Raw genomic sequence first — 23,599 nt, forward strand, 5'->3', positions numbered from 1 at the left:
ACAACAAAAGCAACCCCATTTCTCCATCGTGGCGGGGATGAGCTAGGCAGGATGACTGCATGTAACCATCTTCCTTTCCTTTGCCTGACCAAATCCAGCACTGCCCTTTCAAATCAGTCTTCATCACATTCCAAAGAATACAAAATACGCAAGTCAATTTTAATTTCCGATGAATTCTTCAGGAGAAATTTTTCTTCCTCCTTACTAAAAAAAGAATAAAAAATTCAGAATAGATTTAAAATGAGGGGTGGCAGCAAAAATTCTGACTCTCGGAAGGTTGAGAGGGTGCCTTTTTCAAATGTATTTATTTTATAGTTCTAAGAAGGTAAGACTACCTTCTGTTTTGATTCATGCTCCACCATTCCCCTCTTAAATTTTAAAAAAATTACATCCTTGCCTATGTCTGTCTTGCTATTTTGACTGGTCATTCCCAAACATAAACTGCCCTAGTTTGAACCTTCTCAAAGCCAAGCAAAGGTGACAGTCTAGTACAAAGAAGGCGGCTAGTGAGTTTTTACTGAGTGAATCTGCATTGTTCCGTGGCCTTAGTCTGGATATAGATTCTAAAGCTTCTTACACTGACAAAAACGGAGTTTCTAGCTCAGGTAATTCTCGGTGAAAGAAAATTATAAAAGAAGGCGTAAACCTTGGCTCACAAAATAAATATGCACTCAGACCCATGTACTTCATGAAACATACAAGCTCAGAGCTAGACCATGCCATCTGTTTTATGAGACAAAAAAGTAAATTCACATGATTTACTTTAGCTGTGCCAGAAATCATCAGCATCTACTTGCACAACTAAAGACAAGAAGACAAGGCAGATGGAGGCTAAACACCGAATACTGCCTAATTTTGATGTGTATTTTTTGGTCAAACCTCTTATAATTTACTATTTCCAAGAGGAAAAATAAGCTTATATAATGGCAGTGAATCATTGGTTTCCAGTTATGGGAAGCAAAGGAAATTAACCTCAAGGAGAAAAAAATGCTACAAATATAAATAATCTAGTTTCAGTTTACAAAGCATGTACTGCCTTTTCTTTCTTTTTTTAAAGAAGATATGTTTACGAAATAGGTGACAGACTAAGGTAGGTGTGTGTGAAGAGAGGCAGCGAGAGAGAGGGGATCCTGAAATTCTTCTCAGTAGAGGAAAAAGATAATTTTGGGGATGTTTTAAAAAATATATAACTTGATGAAATTTTTATAGCATAAGTATTACTTAGGTGCTGTCCTAGACCAGTGTGGTGTACAGGCTATAAAAGATTGGTCCTGAATCCTAATGGCAGGGATGAGTATAAGATTATCAAGACTTCTTTGCGGGAAGGAGAGCTACTGACAAAGCCATGTATTACATGACTCCGGTCCGGGCTGAGAGGCCTGTCTTAAAGCATAGCTACAGGGCAGATGCGGTGGCTCATGCCTGTAATCTCAGCACTTTGGAAGGCTGAGGCGGGCAGATCACTTGAGGTTAGGAGTTCGAGACCAGCCAACATGGTGAAACCCCATCTCTACTAAAAATACAAAGATTAGCCAGGTGTGGTAGCGTGTGCCTGTAGTCCCAGCTACTCAGGAGGCTGAGGCAAGAGAATGGCTTGAACTGGGGAGACAGAGGCTGGAGTGAGCCAAGATTGTACCATTTGCACTCCAGCCTGGGTGACAGAGTGAGACTCCATTTCAACAACAACAACAACAACAAAAAGCACAGATAGATACAATGTCCTGGAATCACTAAAATGGATAAATTATGATATCCATAAAGTGGATAAGTTATGGTATACATTCACACACTAGATATACTCATTACGATATGCTCATATCTATCGTGAGGGCTAAACTCACATGAGTCCATAACGCACTCACAGGTCTATGCTCTTTGGCCCTGGCCCTGTACTCATTCGGAAGCGATCACAGAGAACACAATGGGTCTGTCAGTCGCTCCGTATACAGTCATGTGCAGCATAACATTTCAGTCAATGTTGTACCACATCCATGATGGTGGGCTGGTAAGATTACGTGGAGCTGAAAATTCCTATTGCCTAGTGACACTGTAGCCATTGTAACACACTGCAGGGCTTTGCTTTTTCTATGTTTACGTATGTTTAGATATATAAGCACTTAGCACTGTGTTACAATGTATTCAGTACAGTTGTAGTGTAGGCTGTACAGGTTTGTGGCCTAGGAGCAGCAGGGCCATATCATATCGCCTAGGGATGTCGTAGGCTACACCATCTAGGTTTCTGGATGTACACTCTGTGATGTTCACACAATGACAAAACTGCCTATCCACATTGTTAAGTGACACATGACTGTATATGCATTAAGCACCTACTATGTGTCAGGTAGTGTACTTGGCAGGTGCGAAGTATGGTGGGGAATCAAAGTCCCTCATGGAGTTCATAATCTACGGGGAAGAATGGTGAGCTCCCGTATAGATACCCAGTATAGACACAGCCAAGTGACCAAGAGCACTGGCTTGGAGTCATTCAGATGAGGTTTAATCCTTGGTTCTGCTACTTGCTTTGGAAATGTGACTTAACTCCTTAATCACTGCTTACTTTATATGTAAAATGGGATGGTAATGCCAGCCTTCAGGGCTGTTGAGAAGATTCCATGAGACAATGTTTATAAAGCACTTAAAACAGCATCTAGCACACAACAGACCTAATAAATGGGAGTTATGATGACTGTTCTCTCAAAGAACCAAGAGACACACACAAAGAGGTTTGCTATCTTCTCCCCCAGAACACACCCCAAAATGCTGAATCAGGAGCCAACTCATATCACCACTTTATCACACTCCTGTATAACCCTGGGCAAATCAGATGCCCACCAGTGTCACTGGGCTAGACAGCAAAGTCTAGTTGCTAAAAATATACTCCAGCAGGAGGTCTACAATGTTGCTGTAATGGGAATGTTTTCTGTTTTTCAAGGCGCTAAGAAGTATTATCGGAGGGCCTCTTGAAAAATAACTTGTAAGCATTTTCTCTTTCAATACAAGCCCTACCAAGAGCGTGCTACCATCATAAATATTCTGGACAATGGTTCCAAAGGGAGAGACGAAAAGCTGTGCCCAGGGCATTAAGCTGAGAAGCGGTGGAGTGGTCAATAGCACAACCTCTGCAGACAGGCTGCCTGAGTCTTCAGTCCTGCTCTATCACTCAGGACTCATTGCTTAAAATCTGTAAAATGGGATACTATTATTGCCTATCTCATTAGGTAGTTGTAAGGATTAAAATCATTAACACCTGTGGGGCAACTAAAACAGTGCCTGACCTACAGAGAACATTCCATAAACATTACCAATAATTATGCATGGCAAACTCAGTCACTTTATTACCTTGCTAATAAAAACATGAGGGCCAAATAGCAAGAAAGCACCTGAACTACACCAGAGGTTTGAAACCTGAGTTTTCTCCTTGGCTCTCCCATCAACCTTCTGCATGACTGTGGGTACATCACATCCCTTCTGTACTTCACTATTCTCATCTATACAAAAAGCAATATACACATATACCAAGAATACCTAGAGAAGCCTGATGCAGCTTTCTGCTAATATCAACGGGAGTCAAACAGTTTAAATTTCTTTATCTTCCTATCTGCATTAGTCAGGATTCTCCAGAGAAACAGAACCAATAGGGGGAGAGGGAGAGGGAGACGGAGATTGAGAGAGAGAGTGGTGGGGGTAGGGGGAGATACTGATATTTACCTTAAGGAACTAGCTCATGCAATTACAGGGACTGACAAATCCACAATCTTTAGGGCATGCCGGTGACCAAGGGAAGAGTTGATGCTGTAGTCTTTTTTTCTTTCTTTTTTTTTTTTGAGACAGAGTCTCACTCTGTTGCCCAGGCTAGAGTGCAGTTGCACCATCTCAGCTCACTGCAACCTCTGCCTCCTGGGTTCAAGTGATTCTCATGCCGCAGCCTCCCAACTAGCTGGGACTATAGGCGCCTGCCACCATGCCCAGCTAATTTTTGTGTTTTTAATCGAGATGGGTTTTTGCCATGTTGGCCAGGCTGGTCTTGAACTCCTGATCTTTGAACTCCTGATCTCAAGTGATCCGCCCATCTCAGCCTCCAAAAGTGCTGGGATTATAGGTGTGAGCAAGACTGCTGATGTTGCAGTCTTGAGTCTGAAGGGAGTCTGGAGACAGAGTTCCTTCTTTAGGGACTTCAGTCTTTTTCTCTTAAGGCCTTCAACTGATGATATATGAAGCCTACATACATTACAAAGGATAATCTGCTTCACTCAGTCTACTGATATAAATGTTAAACCTCAATCTAAAAAAAATACCTGCACAGTGACATCTAGCCTGGTGCTTGACCAAGTATCTGGGTACTGTGGCCTTGCCAAACTGATACATACAATTAGCCATTACACCATCCTTTCAGAAGAGGTGATGCCCACACCGAAGGAAAAAACCTCTAGACTCCACAGCCATTTAACCTTCTGTTGGAGACCGTGATTGAGGCAAAGAATTCACATGAGGCTACTCTTTTCTTCACAGGTGAATTCCAAGCCTCTCACAGCTTCCAAGGCATTTCTTATTCTGGTTCCTGCTCACCTCTCTAGCCTAATCTCCTTGCTGTTCCCTCCATTCCAGCCACATGTGGTTTTTGATTTAAAGACACTGTGTTCTTCTCTTGCTCTGCCTGAGTATGTGCTACTTCCGTGGCCTGGGATGTGCCGTTTTCCCACTTTTCATCTGGGTCCTCATCATTTGAGTATCATGTTGAGAACCACATCTGCCTCTAGAGAGCTTCCCTGACCTGACAAGGTTAGGCCAGTAAGTTCCTATGGCCAATCTGCACACCTCCTGCCTTACGCTCAAGCCACGCCATCAGGGCTCCCTCCCAGCCTGGCAGCTCTATGAAGGACGCACTTCTCTTGTTGACCACAGCATTCATGCTGCCAAGCTGGTCTACGAAGACACAACAAATAACTGCTAAATAAATAAATGAGGATGCAGATGGTTTTTAAGCCTCCACCTTCAATCCTCCCGATGTCCTCGAGATTCGGCTCCATGTCTCAAGCTGCTTGATGGACACCTAAAGGTGGGAATCTCACCAGCACCTATGCTGAATATGCCAGAGTGGACGGAGACTGTCTTCACTCTCACGTCCGCTGTCTTCCAAGCCTAGTACAGTAGAAAGAACACAGGCTTGGGGGTCAGGGAGGCCTGTACCGAAGTCCCTGTTCTAGATCCTGTTAACCGTACAATTTTAGACCAGTTGCTAACTTTCTCTGAGCCTTAGTTTTCTCGTCTCTGATATAAGGATGAAAATATGAACCCACAAGATTAGGAGAAGATTAAATGAGATAATAGCTATGTAATGCCTAGCAGATGGCACAGAAATAATGAATGGCACCTGAGTTCAAAGCTCTGGGGGCATTTTGCTTCCCATCAGCCAACCCCTGTTATCTAGGCAGTTCCTAAATCCCATCTCATAAATTCATTTTCTCCATCTAGTGGCCTGCCCTCACCCAGACCCTCCCCACCTCCCTCCTGGACCACTACAGCAGCTCTAAAAGGCTTCCCAGCTCTGGCTATTTCACAGTCCAGAGGCACCCACATGCTAATCCCTGACAAGGCCTCTCTTCAGGACGGGGACTCTTGCCACTCAAATTCTTCCATTGCTCCCCAGTAACTTAAGTTTAAATCATTTAGTTACATACCATTCAAGGCTCTCTGGGTTCTGGCCTCCAAGGACCTTTGCTACCTGATCTTCTCCTTAGTCATTTACACACACCATTGCCCAGCAACTACAAATCGATTCCCGCCCACTCTGTACCTGGCATTGCCCTTCCCTACCTATGCGTTTGCTCATGTTTCCTTCAACGAGGATACTCCAAGTCCTCAAGTCCAACATTACCTTTCTTTCAAAGATGTCTGGCTCAAAGGCTCTTTATCCATGAAGCATTTCTTGAACATCCCAGCCACAGATAAACACACAACCTTTCTTTTCTATGAACTTGTGGTGTGTTTATCTCTCTACCTTTTATACATTTCTCTTTCTCTCTGCATTTAGTCTTTGTTTTTCTTTCTGCTAAGGCATCTTGTTGTAGCATCTCTGCATTTACTCTAATTTTATCTGTGCACAGAACCTTGAGAACCTTAGCTTCAAGCTCTTTGAGGGTAGCATTGTATGCCAGCCTCCACTGTCACACTTACGAGAAGCACCCAGTAGATGGTGGCTCTGTATCTACCTACAGAGTGCCACTGAGGAGCACAGGGCTTCATGTCTGTAGCCCATCAGCTGAGCCTTGGCATCAGTTCCTACCTAGAACAGTGCCTGGCGCAGAGCAACACCCATAAATCATTGTTAAATGAAATTATCCATAAGGGAGTCACCTAGTGTCTACAGGATAGAAATTTTTTCCCTGTAGAATATAACATGAAAGGGGATGTGTAGAAGCCTTCTCTCTCCCCATACTTCCCTATGCAAGAAAGCTCCAAGTTAACTGTCTCCCACAAGCTATACAGCTAGTCTCGGCAATAAACACGACATATAATGCTTCGGTGCATTCAGTGTGTCAAAAATACTCAATTTTAAAATGTCAGAAAGAATCATTTTTCAAAAACAGTTTACTTTGGAGAAGAGAGTTATTCAAACAATACCCAAAACCTTTTTGGACCTCACATTTTGAAGAAGTCCAACTTCCGTTGGTTAAAAAAAAAGTCTATTATATAATGAAAGCCTTACAACTGACTGAGAATTATAGAATTTCAGAAATAAATCCCAGTCTGTTCATCCTTAAAATAGGAAGCTATTTTTCAGGGCTTTCATGTCCAAAATTCTATTATGTAAGCCGCTTCATAAATCATGTACACAACAATTCTCATTTTCCATTAAGTCTCTATTTTGAAATTTAATTAATTCACTCATCCATTTTTTTCAGAGATGGGATCTTGTTCTGTCACTCAGGCTATAGTGCAGTGGTGTGATCATAGCTCACTGCAGCCTTGAACTCCAGGGCTCAAGTGATCCTCCTGCCTCAGCCTCCCAAGTAGCTAGGACCATGTGTGGCTTATTTTTTTATTTTTATTTTTGTAGAGATGGGGAGCTCTCTATGTTGCCCAGGCTGGTCTTGAACTCTTGGCCTCAAGTGATCCTCCCACCTCAGCCTCCTAAAGTGCTGGGATCACAGGTATGAGCCACTGTGCCCTGTCTTTTTATTTTGACCCCCTCTGGGCTCTAACAACACACGTGCACCTCTGTTACAGGACATCAGTCTACAGTGCTACCTCTTTTTACAGTCGTTTATGTCACTAACCTGTGTCCTTCTGAAATGCCAGACCCACGTTCACTTTTGAATCTACAGTACCTTCTAATGAAATGTAGTAGCTGGCTCCGCACATGTTTATAACATGAAACAATGACTTCAATCAGTGGTTTGATCACCTACCATATTTACGAGACCTAACTACTGGCTTCCTCCTACCCTCAAAGGATAGAGATTTCCCACCGCTGTGGATAGTCAAAATAAGAAAGTTCTTAAGTGCTTCATTTAATGTGTTTATTTAGTCCCCTTGAAATAAATACTGATGGGTAAAACCAAATTAATTTAAACCACATGCTAAAAAGGATAGCCAGTCAAGTTCCTCGCTGAGTATCTAAAATTAGTCCGCACACACACACCAAAAACAAAAACATGGAAAAAGCCAAAAAGCCCTGCCTGTTCAGCCCTGTGTACCCTTCGCTGACTAGGAAGTGACCCACTTTTCAGGTATCATCCAGTCATACATTCAGTGTCTTCAGAAGCCCACACATGTTCATCTCAAGACACAACAACATAAACACGTCTATGTTTCCAAGAAAGCTCAAATGTTGGTGCAAGTTGGTGACAAATTTGGGGGGGGGGGAAGCTCTAAATAAAATTACAGACATGACTTTCACATTTGAGCTCTCCAAATATATTGTTACAGGTTTAAGAAATACCACACTTCTGTGTCACAAAGAGAGTTCTAAGAACCAGTATGTTTTGAGAAGTCCATACCTGCTACTTGGGAACTAAATAAGGTTTGTAACAGCTGAATCTCTTTAGAAGACTGTTAACACCTTGCTTAAGTATATAAAAATTGAAAATCAACATAACTGAAGATTTGAGAATTTTTCAGTTATAATACAGTTCTTATGAAAGATGGAGAATATTTCATATTCTCTTATATATTTATAAAAGCAGCAGATATTTCTTCTATTTAGAGAGGTGGAAACTGAGGCAAGAAAATGCAGTCATTTTGTTGGAGGACTATTCTACATTTCCAAAGCAATTAAGACATGACCCCAAACTAACTAAATTCTCCTGCAACGTATTCTTACAAGAAAAAGGCTAAAAGGCTTATTGCTTAACAAAAGCTAAACAGTGTGAATTATTTCAATAACTGGTCCAAAAAGCTGCAGCACGCCACTGAGTAGCTTGGACATCTGTTGCCATGCTTGTTCACGCTTTCCCCTGAGATGACATAGATGTATCATCATTAACAGGTGTCCCTGATTTTGGTTCAGAATACTATTCCTGCACGTCCCCACATCTCCTGTACACAGCCACGTGCTGCCGTCTTCTGATTATGCCCAGTGGAGTGTAAACATTTTTGGGAAAAGCAAAATCAATAAAAGTAAAACTCCCCACTCTTCCTGCCAGTAGTGCCCTTGGTAACAAACAGGGCAGAGACACCAACACAGAGATTACAATGCTCTCAGACATAATTCAAGCAGAACTTTAAATGGATCAGTGCATGTTATAAACTTTCTTTTTTTGCAAGTGCCAAGCATGCTTATGTTACTATTCATTCTGAGACAGACAGATCATCAATGACCTTCTGGGTCACTGACTAGAGAGAAAGCTGACTATAAAAAAGAGTGGGAGAAAAATAAAGGGGGGGTTGCTTCCTTCTACCCTAGACCCCCTACTGCCTTGAATGAAAGAAGACAGATGGCAGCCACCTTTCCCTTTAATTAGGAGGGGCAGCTTAGAAGGGACAGTCCTGCTCACTTGGCACTATCTTTAACAAGACTGTTTCGATGGTAATACTCTGCTCATTCACCCTTTTTTCAAACTGTTCTGAATTTTTCATTTACACACTGAATTTCTGTAAATTTAATTGTGAAACAATTACAGCTCTAACCACAACACTATACATAAAGGAGACACTTAAAGATGTTTGCTGAATTAATAATTCACAGATATTCCTATTAAGAGGCTGGAATGTTTCAAATGAAATACAGCTACCTCCAGTCCTATCAGCACCACTTCGAGATAAAATATGAATTCCCAGGACACAGAAGCTCTACCTTAAATTCACAATATTCCATACTAGACATAGAAGTAAGACCCCTAGTTTCTGCTTTCCAGTTCCACACTCCAGTCGTGCTCCCATCTTTTACCTTCAAGGTATTGCTGTTCAAGTTGACAAAACAACAAACAAAAAAATAAAAAAAGAATTCTACAGTAAAAATCAGTCCTAAATGTAGAAGGGAAGATCATTTAATAACAAATCACAAACCACTCTTCATCTCATTTACTCTGCATTTTCAAAAACCATAGAACTTTGTATTACAAGTTAATCAATCCACATCACATCCCTGGAGAGAGGATCAGCATAAAATACAAACAAAATGGGAAATAGGAGCCACGTGTCAGAATTAGGCTAGTGTCACAGGATCTTCTATGGCGGTGACGAAGCCGCTTCATTATTTTCTAGAGGCAATTAAGCACATTTTCCATAAATCTACATGGCACAAAACTTTCTAACATGAAAGAAAAAGTTTAGTTGCTGTTGACAGGGTTAGGTTTCTATACATTGTATCTCATTTTTATATTAAATTTGTTTTGATCAACATCATTAAATAATTGATATTCTTGCAGCTCTTTTCCATTTCCTGATGCGTTTTTAAATTGCAGCCTCTTGTCTATGACAGCTTCCCACCTAGTTTCTGCACAATTCCTGCACAAGGACCCTCTGCCTTAACACCAGTCCTGGGGAAACCCACTCTGCCTGCTTCCAGATGGAAATCAGGGCGGCGAACTGGGGCTGCTTTGCTGGAGGTACTCCTGGTCACACCATGCAAAACGCCTTGTCTGTGTCATAGTCATTTACCTAATGGCAAAGTTCTTGGACCATTTAGAAACAAAACAAAACAAGACAAAACACTTTTTGTTTTCTCCTTGATAATAAATTTCAATCTCTTCCTATCTCTGAACAGCAAGCCGGCACACTAGATATGGGAAGAGGGAAAAGATGAAAGCAGCAGTCAGTTATTGAATAAACTATATCCTCCTTCCCAATGAAGGGGAAAAAACTTGACATTTGCCAGATATTGAGTGTCTAATAATGTTAGCAAGAAAAAACACGCAGGAGAGACTGACTAACAAAGAAACAAGCAGAACTTACTTTGTTTCCCAGCCCAGTAAGCAGGACGGGAATGAGATGACGGCAATTCCTTCCTCAAGGTCCTTGCTTTCACTTTAAAAGCTGTGTGAGTGCTTACATCCAGGTTTGCCGTGGAACTCCAAATGTCTGTGCTTCTAAAGATGCCCCAAGTTCCCAGTTCATCTCAGACACTGAAGACACACTTGTGAGGATCGGGAAGCCCCGCGGTAGCCCCAGTCGACCTCTGGGTGCCACGTGGCACCTCCACTGTTGTGACTACACACAAGCCTGGGACGCCCACTTGTTAGCTCAGGAACCAGGCAGCCAGCAGATATCTGCTCAGATGAATGTCCAGAGACTCAATCCTCTGGCATTCTCAGGTTCAAGGTTGGAAAACGCATTAAGACGAGAGCCACACAGTCAGCAGAATCTGCGCCATTAGCGTTCTCGTACTTAAACGTCTGTCTAAATAAGAGTCAAAGGCACAAAATGAGAAGGAATATCTTACTAGGCATTGTGACTTGCACTTGCCGTGTTTTGAAAGTACTGGGTCCTGTCTTGCTCTCTAAAACTGCATTTAAGAATCCCTACATCAGAAGTTATTTTCATTTCTTCTGTGAAAAACAGAAAATCAATAAAAGACTGGAAAAACATATGAAATATAATTCTGCTTAAAAACACAACCATTATTTAATCTCAACGGGCCAATTTTTTTAATCCAAAGAAGGAAGAAAAAAAAAAAAACACATGTATAAATTTAAAGTTTGTTTTGAAAAATTACTTCATCCATGTACTGTCCAGCTCATAAAAACAAACCTTCTTCCAGCGAAACGGGACACTTTGACCTTGTTTACTGCAGTGTTTTGAAACCGCTGTCTCGTAACTCCTGACATCACCAGTGGTGCATTAGCACCTGGACTGCTGCTGGCTGCACACGCTGCTACCCCAACTCTCTTGAATCACCCGTGGCTGGACAAATACTCACAGAACAGTAAGGATAGTGGCATCAGCATTAAAACCACAAAACTCAGGAGACGTTTCAGAAGTGTCACACCTCTCGGTTCACTTATATAAGGAAACAAAAAGCACTGTATATCTGATACTTTTTAAGTCCCAGCATCCAGACCTAGCACAGACAATTCTTTCTTCTGACCCTCTCCCTGCCCAAGAAACGGGATTCCTTTCTCACCAACCGCCATATTGGCAAGAATTTCTGCCACAGAGTTTTACTATTAATAATAGAAACTCCAACCTACTTTCCACCAATAAAAAGTTCCCACAAATCTTCCTAGGGGAGAATTTATTTAAGTATATTTTAGAGTTTCAAAGAGCACTGCGTTCTTAAGTTTCAAAAAGTCAAATTTATTTCTTTTATGGAACATGCTTTTGGTGTTGTGCCTGCCTCTTGCGTTTTTAAAGAAACAATTTTCTCCTGTAAGCCTGACACATTTCCCCTTCTGCATTCCCCAGTTCTTTTTCTAAATACACCAAAATCAAAGCAAAGGATAGCTGCAACCAGTGGAAGCAAGCCACAATTGATTTTGTGCAAATATCTCCCCAGATTCACTTCTTAAATAAAACTAAATCCCGGTGCTACAATGACAATGCAATTTTACAGAGAAATTAAAAACCCAAGTTTAATGTGTCTGAAATCAATTGATAACCTTTACTGAAACCACTTACAAAACATCACGTCTTTAAACTACAGTCACCAAAAAATATATAACACAAAATACATATTTGAGCAATTACAGCCCTTGTTTGTCGAAGAGGAGTAAAAAGAAAAACATCCAGAGTTAATACAATTAATTAACTCTAGCTAAAGAACTACTAAAAAGACCCTCCAAATGCCATGCTGTTTCTATGACAACTTCAAAATTGCTCTGAGAAAATCTGCTGGATTGTCAGATTCGTGATAAAACAAGTGTCATCCTGCCTGCTAGAAATTACTTTCTTTTTTTCAGGCAGCAGAAGGGCTAAATGGCCACTTGCAAATCTGAAATATCAGATTGTTACCTTTTGACAGATGCTGTACTCTTCATTCAGATCATGAGAAGAGTTAATAAATACATGAATCTCTCTCAATCATCGGAACTCTTTTGGTTTCATTCCTGCAACGATACCACTCCCACCGTCTATCTAGTTGGTACATTATTTTTTTTATAAGGAAAGCAGCAAAATCTGATTCAATATGAAAGGAAAGGGCCAAGAAAAACCCCTAACAGTCTCTCATTTCCAAATACAAATAGGTGAGCAGACACTCACTCTGATATTTAAGGGTTAATAATGACACAGGAAAAGAAGACAGCATTTTCCCCCTTAAAATTCCTGCTCTTAGGTATTCAGGCTGATTTACATTTTACGTAATCTGATGGCTCAATCAGGAAGTGAGAATTTTAAGTGCGTGAGTTATGGACGGGAGGAATCATGTGACCCATAGCAAAGAAAATTATGCAGCAGATGAGCATGCTAAGAAAAATAAACTAAGCAGTTTAAAAATAGTGTTTTGGGGATATATCAACCCAGGAATATACTTTTGAGAATAATTCTTTTGAGAACTAATAATTCATTGGGACGCCTTAAAAAATAAATCCCCAGGACTGTTTTAAAAAATATTACAAGACCCAAGTAATGCACGGTGAGAAAATACAGTTTAATTATCCAAGAAACTGTTTCCCTTAAGTTCATATCCATTCAAGGTTTATGTTAAAACATGGTTATGTTATTTTTCATCATTATTTAAAGATCAGACAATACGTAATATAATCAAACAAAACACAGATTGCAGCAGTGATGTTTACTTAAGCTTTATTTATATATATAGTGCATGGGTTCCTGGAGCACAAAGAAGAAAGTTGCTCAGATTTATCCAGACCTCACATAAGTTTATAGATTTCAAGTAGTCACTGTATTTTATTACAGCAAATACATTCTTCAAGAGGAAAATGTTAAGGCCATAGAAGCTTTCACCTTAGCTATCTAAGCTTGTACTAGATCATCATTAAATAGTATCTGTATCATTCTTATGTGTTCTGTAAGTTATGCCACAAATACCAGACCAAGTACACTCAGTGTAGAAACAAAAAAGTGGGAGACAAAGGTTAAAACATTCTAATAGGTGTCATGGACTGATAGATGACTTTATATTACAAAGCTACTTAAGACAATTCTACTTTTCTAGAATATAATACATTAATATAAACATTTGAAATTCAAAAGATTTGGCCTGTGGCTGCTTTTTTTCTTGATGCAATTCTTGTTAATATGTTAGTAATAATTTATTAATACCAATAATAGAAAATTAACATGGTGAGAGCAGGTATATCTCATGGCCTTTACTTTTATCAATGCTTAATACCAAAATACTATTCATATCTTTATTTCAGCCTATTAAAAAAATTTATACCACAGCTCTGGGCAAGTGGCAGGGTGGGGCCAGTGACAGGAATCAGTTCTGGGTATTTCTTGATTCCTAGCTCATCTTCCTTAAATTCTTAAACACAAGAGGTAGCTGGCGGTAAGAAGAGACTGTTAGGAAAGACAGAAACCTTTCAGAAGGGAAGCTTAAGGTAGATTAAGAAAAGTTAGGGAAGCTGAGAAGCACATAGTCTTCCAGATGGAGTATTACATGACATCTGTCATCATCTTACTAAACTTGGTATCATATTTGTTGACTGAATTAAGGAAAGATGAACTAGTTACCAAGAAATATACTCAGCAGATTGATTCATGGCAAACCTAGCTCAGCCACTTACCTAGACTAGTTTATTTAGGATAAACCTCAGAGTATGTACTTCTCAACTCCTTTGTTTTATAAATGAATCTTGGGTCTGGGCTCAGCTGTCAGTCAACTCTCTGCATAATACAGCAAAGTCTCTTAACTTCTCTAATTTCCTGAAATATCAAATTGTTACCTTTTGAGAGATGTTGTACTCGATCAGATCACAGAAAGAGTAATCAGTAAATGAATCTCTGAGTAATCAGGACGAGTTTTATTTCATTCCTGCAACTATACCACTAATCAGAAAATTAAAGAAGTTAAGAGACTTTGCTATGTCACAGAGATAGGTGAGTGAACTGAAAGCAGACCCAAGATCTTGGACTTTCCCAGGCTAGGACTCTTTTTCACCATGTGCTGCCTTACAACTGTCACCTGAGGTTCAAGTAACTCTCCAACTAGCCCAGCCCTGGCTACTTATCCCAGTCATGGAAAAGTCAAACAGGACCCAGAGACCCTCGCTCTGTGCCACCTTCTTCTTAACTCACAGGCCCACTGACCCTCACTGCTGCTGTGGGCTGCTCCCGCCAGCCTGTGCTGAGCCTCCTACCTCATCTGCGAGGAGACAGGGCAAGTTCCAGGCTGAGGGGAACGGCTTCTGAGACGGTTCCAGTCCCTCTTCCTGGCTCGTTCCTTCCACTGGTACTCACGGCTTCCTCATTTTTCCTAATGGGAAAATCAAGGCACTGAAATAAGAAAAATCACTTGTTTTGGTTCATGTCACAGCTATACTGGATTCTGAATAAACACAAGAACCAGATAATATTCTAGAAAAAGTAAAATTAACTCCTACTTCATAAGATTCACCAAAATTAATTCTCTGGAGATTAAAAGTTAAATATAAAAGAAAAAAAGGAAGAAAACTAAATTAGTGGAAAATTATTTCTGAATTTGGAATGGGAAAAGAAGATTTTGCTTTATAGAAGCAATGAAAAAAGTAACAAAAGGCAAGGTAATCCAACTGCAACAAAATGTAAAACCCCTATATGTCAAAAAACAGCAAACAGAATTGAAAGGTAAGCAAAAAAAGGCCCGATGTGTTGGCTCACACCTGTAATCCTACCACTCTGGGAGGCTGAGGCAGGAGGATTGCTCAAGGCTTGGAGACCAGCCTGGGGCAACATAGTGAGACCCTGTTCCTACAAAAAACTTAAAAACTAGCAAGGCATGGTGGCACATATTTGTGGTCCTAGCAGAGGCTAGGGTTGGAGGATCACTTGAGCCCAGGAGTTCCAGGCTGCAGTGAGCTATGGTTGCACACTGCATTCCAGCCCGGGTGACAGAGTCTTAAAAAGGTAAGCAAAAAATAAAATAGCTGTAACAGGATAATATTCTTTATAGTATTTGAATGTAAAAGGTAAAATGTAATAACAGACAATTAACACAAAAATATGAAAGGCCAATTAATATGAAAAAATGCTCGACTTCATGAGCAAACACTGAAATTCATTTCACCAGTCACAAAGATGGACAACCAAAAAAAGGAAAGCTCATGAAGTGAGGTGAGACAACCATTTCAGGAAATCAGCAATATATGTATTTTTTCAGCCTTAAAACTGTTTCGACTCCTAAGATGTTTATACATATCTCCTAAGGAAATAATCACAGATACATAGGAAGATAACTATACAAGGACACACTTAGCAAAAGCATAAAATTGGGAACAACTTAAACATCCAAAGGTGGAATGGAGCACGTGACTAAACAGATCACAGTAAAAATTCACATGCTTAAATCATGATTTTTGGAGAATGCTTCATGATATTGGAAATAACAAAAGATAATGTTGGGTGCAAATGCTGAATATAAAATCATATGTAAACATGATACTAATGTTGCCAGGTAAGAAAGAAAGTGAGACGAAGGGAGGGACAAGGTGGTCTCCAGACTGGATTAGGATACATTAAAAAAGCTTAAAAAGGGCAAAGACATTAGATTTTTTATTACTTCTTTATAATCTTGAGATGGTTGGCATTTTCTGTAAGTAATGTATTATTTTTATAACTGGAAAAATTCTATTTATGCTAATTACCACCCTATAAATATTTCTCAGCTATATAAAATCATGAAAATATTTGCAAATACTTTTTAACCAAGAAAATTTTTTTTTTTTGAGATGGGGTCTTCCTTCAGGGGGAGTGCAATGGTACAATCATAGCTCACTGTAACCTCAAACTCCTGGGCTCAAACTATCCTCCCACCTCAATCTCCCAGCTACTCAGGTATGAACTACCACATCCGGCCAGAAATTCTTATATTTATTATTAAATGCAAAGAAGAAAGGGCAAAACAATATGATCTTTACTATGTAAAAATTTATATGAAAGAGACTGGAAGCCTATGCACCATAATGTTAACAGCTGTTGCTTTTAGGTAGTGCCACTGTGTGTAATACTTTTCTACACCTTACAAGTTTTCTACGATTGTCATGTATTGTTTTCATAAGAAACAGATAACAGTATCACAATTAGAGGACTGATACATCAAGAAGCTGCTATTATCAACAGTTAAATTTCAAAATACAGAGTATCAATAGCTACAAAAATCTGCCATATGACCAAGAGATTTTCTTTTTTAATTTAGGAACCACCGGTATACCTTCAGAAAATCGCAGGAATTGGTGTGTGTGTAGGAGGTGGTAATGAATCATATTTTTTCAGCTGTCAAACTGTTTTCTCCAGGCAGCAGTTCTGTGAGGGTCCAACTGAAGTATGAGAACCTTGATAGTAGGGACATTGCCAGAAAAATGGCCCAAAGGTCGACGGGGGGAGGAACACGAAATGATCAAAAGAGTAAGGCAAGAGTCCATGAAAACAGAAGCGTCAATAGAGAAGGATCAATAACTCATTTGCTCCAAAGGGACTGAAAGCAGGAACTGAAACAGGTATTTGCACACCCACGTCCCTAACAGCATTATTCACAACAGCCAAAACGTGGGAGCAACCCGTGTCTGTCAACCCGTATCCATCACATGGATATATAAAATGTGGCATCTCCACACGGCGGAATATTATTTGGCCTTAAAAAGCAAAGAAACCATGTCAATGCTACAATGTTGTTGTAACCCTACAACATTAGATGAACCTTGAGGACACTGTGCTAAGTGAAATAAACCAGTCACAAAAGGACAGACACTGTAGGGTTTCACTTATTTGAGGTACCTAGAATAGCCAAATTCAAAGAAATGGAAAGTACGATGGTGGTTGTGGCGGGGCTGCGGGGAGGAGAGAATGGGGAGTTGTTATTTAATGAGGACACAGTTTCTGTTTTGCAAGATGAAAAGATTTCAGAGACGGATGATGGTGATGGCTGCACAACAATGTGAATGTATTTAATGCCAATGACCTGTGTACTTAAACATGGTTAAGATGGTAATTTTTCTGTTATATATTTTACCACAATTAAAACATATACGGATATATTTTAAGTATCTGTATTTACATAGAGATATAGTCTTATCTGTGTATATGTATGCATATACATATTTCATCTATAAATATATGAAGGAAAGAAAGAAATCACCAGAATTAGAAGTCCTGAATAAGTTTCCAATGTGGCATGCAAGAAAGGTTTAAGGATTATTTCTGAGACTAAATTCTTTAAATATAATTACAGAAGTCAGCTCAGAAGTGAAAATCCAGATCAAAAGTGAAAATAAGAAGGGATACTGTGTTTAATTTGAACATAATATACCAAACTTCTTTGTGGTTTTTTTTGAGACCCTCTCATAATAGCCAGCTCGGAAAAATTCCCCACAACTAGGAAAGAACCTACAAATCCAAGCAACATGATGACATGTTCTCATCAACTAACAGGAAAAAAACATAAGGGAAACTCTGAGTGTCCTTAAAATGTGCTCGATACCCATTTCACGCTATTACCACAGATGTAAAGAATTCTAGAGCTGAACAGAAGCTCTGAGATAGAACTGTTCCAGGATTCAGATATCTAGAGAGGTTTCCCCAAGTTCACTGAGAAATGCCAGATTTAAAGACAGGCCCCTGGGGAAGAGTTCTATTTTGTTTGTTGTGTTTTATTTAATTAATTTATTTATTTTGAGATAGAGTTTCGCTCTTGTTGACCAAGCTGGAGTACAATGGTGTGATCTTGGCTCACTGCAACCTCTGCCTCCTCAGTTCACGCAATTCTCCTGCCTCAGCCTCCCAAGTAGCTGGGATTACAGGCACCCGCCACCACGCCCAGCTAATTTTTGTATTTTTAGTAGAGACAGGGTTTCACCATGTTGGCCAGGCTGGTCTTGAACTCCTGACTTCAGGTGATCCACCCACCTCGGCCTCCCAAAGTGCTGGGATTACAGGCATGAGCCACCACACTTGGCTGTGTTTTATTTTTTTTAAAGAGGTGGCTATAAGAAAGCAAAGTGTAATTGGAATGCTCTTTCTACAAGTTATTTGATTCATTAATTTTGTTCAAAAAATACTTGATTACATCTTCTATAACTCTGCCAGGCACTGGGCTAGGTGCTGGATGATGAACATCATCCTTCCTGTAGCAAACTGGCAATTACAATGTAAGGGAGGCATACAGTGCTATTAGTACACATAAGAGGGAGCTCTAAACGTGATGGCAACCTGGAAGTAGTGATATTTTTAATAATAATAGTAATCACTGTTATCACAGCAAGCTTTACTGACCATCATTACAGGTCAGCTAGGGCTTTAAGCACTTTCTGTGCATGAATTAATTTAATCTTCCCTACAATCCTATAAAGTAGACTCTTACTGATGAGGAAATTGAGGCACGGAGAGGTCACACAGCTCTTAAGTAGTGAAGTCAGACCAGATTGCATGCTTTTTCAAAATCTGCTTTTAGGGAAACACAAACAAAGACAAGACAGGAATGAAACTTAAGGATCAGAACATTCAGGAAAGAACTGAGATCCTCTGAATAAGTAAAGAGGGAGAAATAGGGTAGGGTTACTACAGATGGGCGAGGCTGAGGAAGGATGGAAGGGATACAAAGCCCATGACCAAGAGCTCTGGGGCAAAAGTGGTTGATTTACATTTGGGATTTTCATAAAGTTCTGCAGAGTGGGAAACAACTGTCTTCTCCAACTCCCCATAAACTTGTTAGTGCCGTGATGACCTGGTTATGCACAGGCTAGAACACATGCTCTGCAGAGGCCCCCATCCATCTGGGTACAGGACATTTAACAAATGGGTAAGAATTAAAGCAGGGAAGGAGAAGGATGAGGATGCTTTTAGAAGCATCGCCCAGAAAGAAGTCAGAGAATGGATCAGGGGGAAATTTAGCAGGGAGAGAGTTGCTAATCCATTAATACAGGTAAAAGGTAATGGTGACCAAGAAGAAGGACATGACAGATAGATAAAGTAGATGGGTTTGATGATTGTTGATAGGTAGAATTTTGACCAGATTTGCCTTCTTACTGGATTCTGAAGGTGAGAAGAAAGGATCAATAGGTCACAGGTTTCAAGTTTGGGTATTTGGATCAATTTGGAACCTCTTGGATATGAGGTGCCAACAAGATATCCAAGTGCAGATGCCCAGTGGGCACTGGAATATCAGTAGGGAGCTTAGAGACGGATAGAAAGAATCTGAAAAGGGCGAGGAGAAGGAAAAGCAAGAAGGGTAGGGTGAGTCTTCAAAGGCCACGGAGGAGAACACATCAAACCCTGCTCACCACTAAGAGGTTGGGGAAGACAAGAATCCAAATGCATCTGACAAACGTGGCCCACAGGAAAGAGAGGAGGGCGACTACTGGCTTTGGCTAGAGCGGAATCCACTCGGTCACTGGTGCAAAAGCCAGACTGGAGCAGCCTGAGGGGTGGGCAGGAGTGAGGACAGGGAGGGAATAACTAGAGACAATTCTTCCAAAAGGCTGGCCCTGGCAGGAGAAGTGAATGGAGAGGTAATGAAAGGCAGGGTGATACTGAAGGCCTGTGTTGTTTAAAATGGGAAAGACTTAAGCAGGTTTCAGTGCTCGCAGTATAAAGTCAGTGGGGAATAAAAAGTACATGGTCAGAGAGAGAAAGTCTTTGAGAAGGTGAGAGGGAAGGGCATGGGGTTCAGGGTCTTGGGCACGAGGAAGGACTCCCCTTGCACTGAAACAGGAGGCAAGGAAAGCCAGGCAGGCACAGATGAGGAATGCTGATTCACAGTGAGAACCTAAGTGAGTCCACCTTCTGGCCTCTCTTCCCTCTGTGACACCGGAGGGATGGACAGTTACTGAGAGTAAGTAGTGAGATGCAGGAGGTGGAGAGTGGGCAGCGTGTGCAGAGCCGCTGGGAGATGCAAGGGCACTGGGATGGCATGGATCAGCCGCTGGAGAGTGGAAAGCTGCCTCCTCAAGTGTGTTTCTCCCGCCTGCCAAGTCATGGGCGCCACATCCCAGTCCTCTATGCGTCTGTGGCATCTATCAAACAACACTAAGAACATAAACAAAACCGTGACTACGCTGAGCAGGCCTTGTGAGGAGTCGCATCTTCCACACAGTGAGATCCAGGAAGTCACTGTAGTAAATGACATCAGTTTTCTGTAGGCCTTCACCGCATATGTACAGCAAAGACAATGGTCTACACAGAACACGATGACCCTCCTGTGACAACGTGCAGCACAATCCCTCTTCATTCTACAGTCATACCCAGTCTGTCTGTGCAACCCAAACGGGATTTTGACGGAAATTACATCATTAGTAATAGACCTTCATGTTTGGTCTGAGCCGGATTTTGTTTCTGGCACTGTCAACCTACTAAATGTGGGCAGGTGATCACAGTTCAGCCTCTTCCTGCCTGCCCAAGCGGTGGTGGGAAGCTGAGTGGGGAGAGGCCTGTCCTGGCCACTTCTCCCAGGCTCGGCTCTCATTCCCGCTTTTGCCAGGAAACTGCTAGAGAAAGCAGAAACAGAGGCCAGGAGCTGAGCACAAAGATACAAGTCCAAACACAGGCTTGGGAAGGTGGTATTTCAAATGAATGGAGAGGACGACGTAAACCTGAAATGCGTCTTTCCTTGTAAAGTCCTTCTGTAGAGACAAATAATTCTGGTAACGAATATGAAGCATCCCTGTTTATTTTCAGAGCACGCATCTCCCAAGGAGCTCAAAAGAAAACCCTTTAATTCTGTATCCTTTTAAGAGAATGGGAATTAACAACAAAATGTGACCGAATCAGACAACTGGGGAGTCTATTATGAAGAGTGAGACAGCTGAATCACAGAAGAGTGGAATGCCCTTTTGCTTTATATGTTTTTCCTTTACGAATTCCTTTTTTGGTGTTCTTTTATTATGAAGTTAATATATTATTACCAGCCAGCAGTTACATAGTGCTCACTATGAACCAGGCACAGCTCTAAGCCTTTTGTATACTTTAACCCAAACCATAAGGCAGGTACCTCTTATTCTCCCCATTTAGGGGGAGACACAGGAGCGTCGATTCCTTTGCCTGTATTGATTAGCAGACTTGGTATTCCAATCCAGGCAGCCCAGCCTCAGAGTCCCGCACTAATCACTTCCCTACACCACCACACCATGAAAGCACCAAATTCAAAGTCCTAAAATGTAGGGTGTCAAAAGAGAGCATCACCATTTATTCTGCCTTTCTAACAGAATAATTTGGGTGCATTTCCTACTCTATTCAGCCTTTGGTTTCCAAATCAAGGAATCTTTTAGAAGAAATAAAGTTCTATATTCAAATAAACATGCTCAACCAAACCATTTACAAAAATCTTTCCAGGTAGAGATTGTACTCATAGACAAGGCTTGTTTAAAATCAGATCTACTTTTGCATACAATAGACTCATTATTAAAACAATTTTTTCCTTTATAAGCACCTTTACATCATGAAAAATGTCTTTCTTAAGAGTATTTATTTTTTGTCTGGCCCACATTTAATTATAATGAGTTCCCAATCACTCAGTTTTGAATCCACACATATCCAACTTTTCAGATAAGAAAAGTGAAGTTAATTTTGTTCTTCTTGAAGTCGCCTGAAGGCTCAGGCTAGATCTCACTTTTTATGGTCTATTTCTGTGCAGATAAGAACATCACATTTAACATGGGAATGTTGGAACTTCTGGAGGCTTCAGCAGGGTTAGCTTCATAAAACAAGCAAAAAATGCCTCCCACCACATACAGCTTCCATCAGTGATCTTTGATATAAATGTTTCATGATACAGAAGTTGAAGAGTATGCCAGTCACTTGAGGCTTGACCAATGTGAACTGTTATTTCCTAGACTTGAGTGCATGCCGCATGTGGTCTATACAAACATTCTTCAAGTTCCTTTGAAATAGACCCATACATATATGGAAAACTGATTTTCAAGAAAGGCGCCAAAGCAATTCAATGGAAAAAGGAAAGTCTTTCCAACAATCCATGTTAGAACAACTGGGAAAATGTATGCAAAAATATGAGCCTTGACTTCTACTTATCCCCATATACAAAAATCAACTGGAGATAGATCATAAACTAAAGCATAAAAGCTAAAGCTATAAGTCTTCTAATAGAAAGCACAGGGAAATACCTGCACAATCCTGGGGAGGCAACGGTTACTTAGGAAACAAAATACAGATAATATAGAAACTTTTTTTTAATTTTTAAAAAAATATTTTATGTTTTTGTAGAGAGACGAGGTCTTGCTATGTTACCCAGGCTGCTCTCAAACTCCTGGGCTCAAGCGATCCTCCCCTGCCTTGGTCTCCCAAAGGAAAAACATTTTTGATCAATGAAATTATTTCAAAATTAAAACCTTCTGCTCATCAAAAGACACTTTTAAAAAACAGGAGATAGATCACAGACTGGGAGAATATTTGCATTATAAACTTCTGACAAGAATACTTTATTCAGAATATGTATAACATTCCTACCAACCAAAATAATAGAAAGACAATCCAATTTGAAAATAGGCAAAAGAAAAACAGACTCAAACGACTTGAACAGACACTTCAAAAGAGAAGATACACAAATGGCCAATAAGTATATGTGATTCATCAAGAAAATGCAAATTGAAAATGACAATGAGATACTACTTCATATCCAAGAGAACGGCCATAAGTAGAAAACCCAGCAATATACACTGTTAAGATACTGGGTCACCTGGAACTTTCATAAATTGCTTGTTGGAGTGTAAAATGGTACAGTTACTTTGGAAAATGACTTGGCAGTTTCTTACAGAGGTAAACATACACCTACTGTATGGTGCAGCAATTAAACCTAAAAAAGGGTGACAGTGGGCCGGGCATGGTGGCTCACACCTGTAATCCCAGCACTTTGAGAGGCTGAGGTGGGTGGATCACTTGAGGTCAGGAGTTTGAGACCAGGCTGGCCAAAGTGGTGAAACCCCCATCTCTAGTAACATTTTAAAAATTAGCTAGGTGTGGTGGTGCGCGCCTGTAGTCCCAGCTACTTGGAAGGCTGAGGCAGGAAAATTGCTTAAGCCTGGGAGGTGGAGGTTGCAGTGAGCTGAGATTGCCC

The 23,599-nt window shown here is 40.6% G+C and overlaps 1 long non-coding RNA gene across 1 annotated transcript in view; it reads right to left on the reverse strand.

Annotated features, from left to right (window-relative positions):
- Nucleotides 1–13,161: 13,161 nt before the first annotated feature.
- Nucleotides 13,162–23,599, reverse strand: part of LOC111539847 — a 163,514-nt gene continuing 153,076 nt past the window's right edge. The window contains exon 5 of the long non-coding RNA XR_002730814.3: nt 13,162–14,818. This is a non-coding gene — a long non-coding RNA (uncharacterized LOC111539847). The remainder of the gene's footprint in view (nt 14,819–23,599) is intronic.

This window comes from Piliocolobus tephrosceles, chromosome 8 (genome assembly GCF_002776525.5).
Source record: "Piliocolobus tephrosceles isolate RC106 chromosome 8, ASM277652v3, whole genome shotgun sequence".
NCBI lineage: Eukaryota > Metazoa > Chordata > Mammalia > Primates > Cercopithecidae > Piliocolobus > Piliocolobus tephrosceles.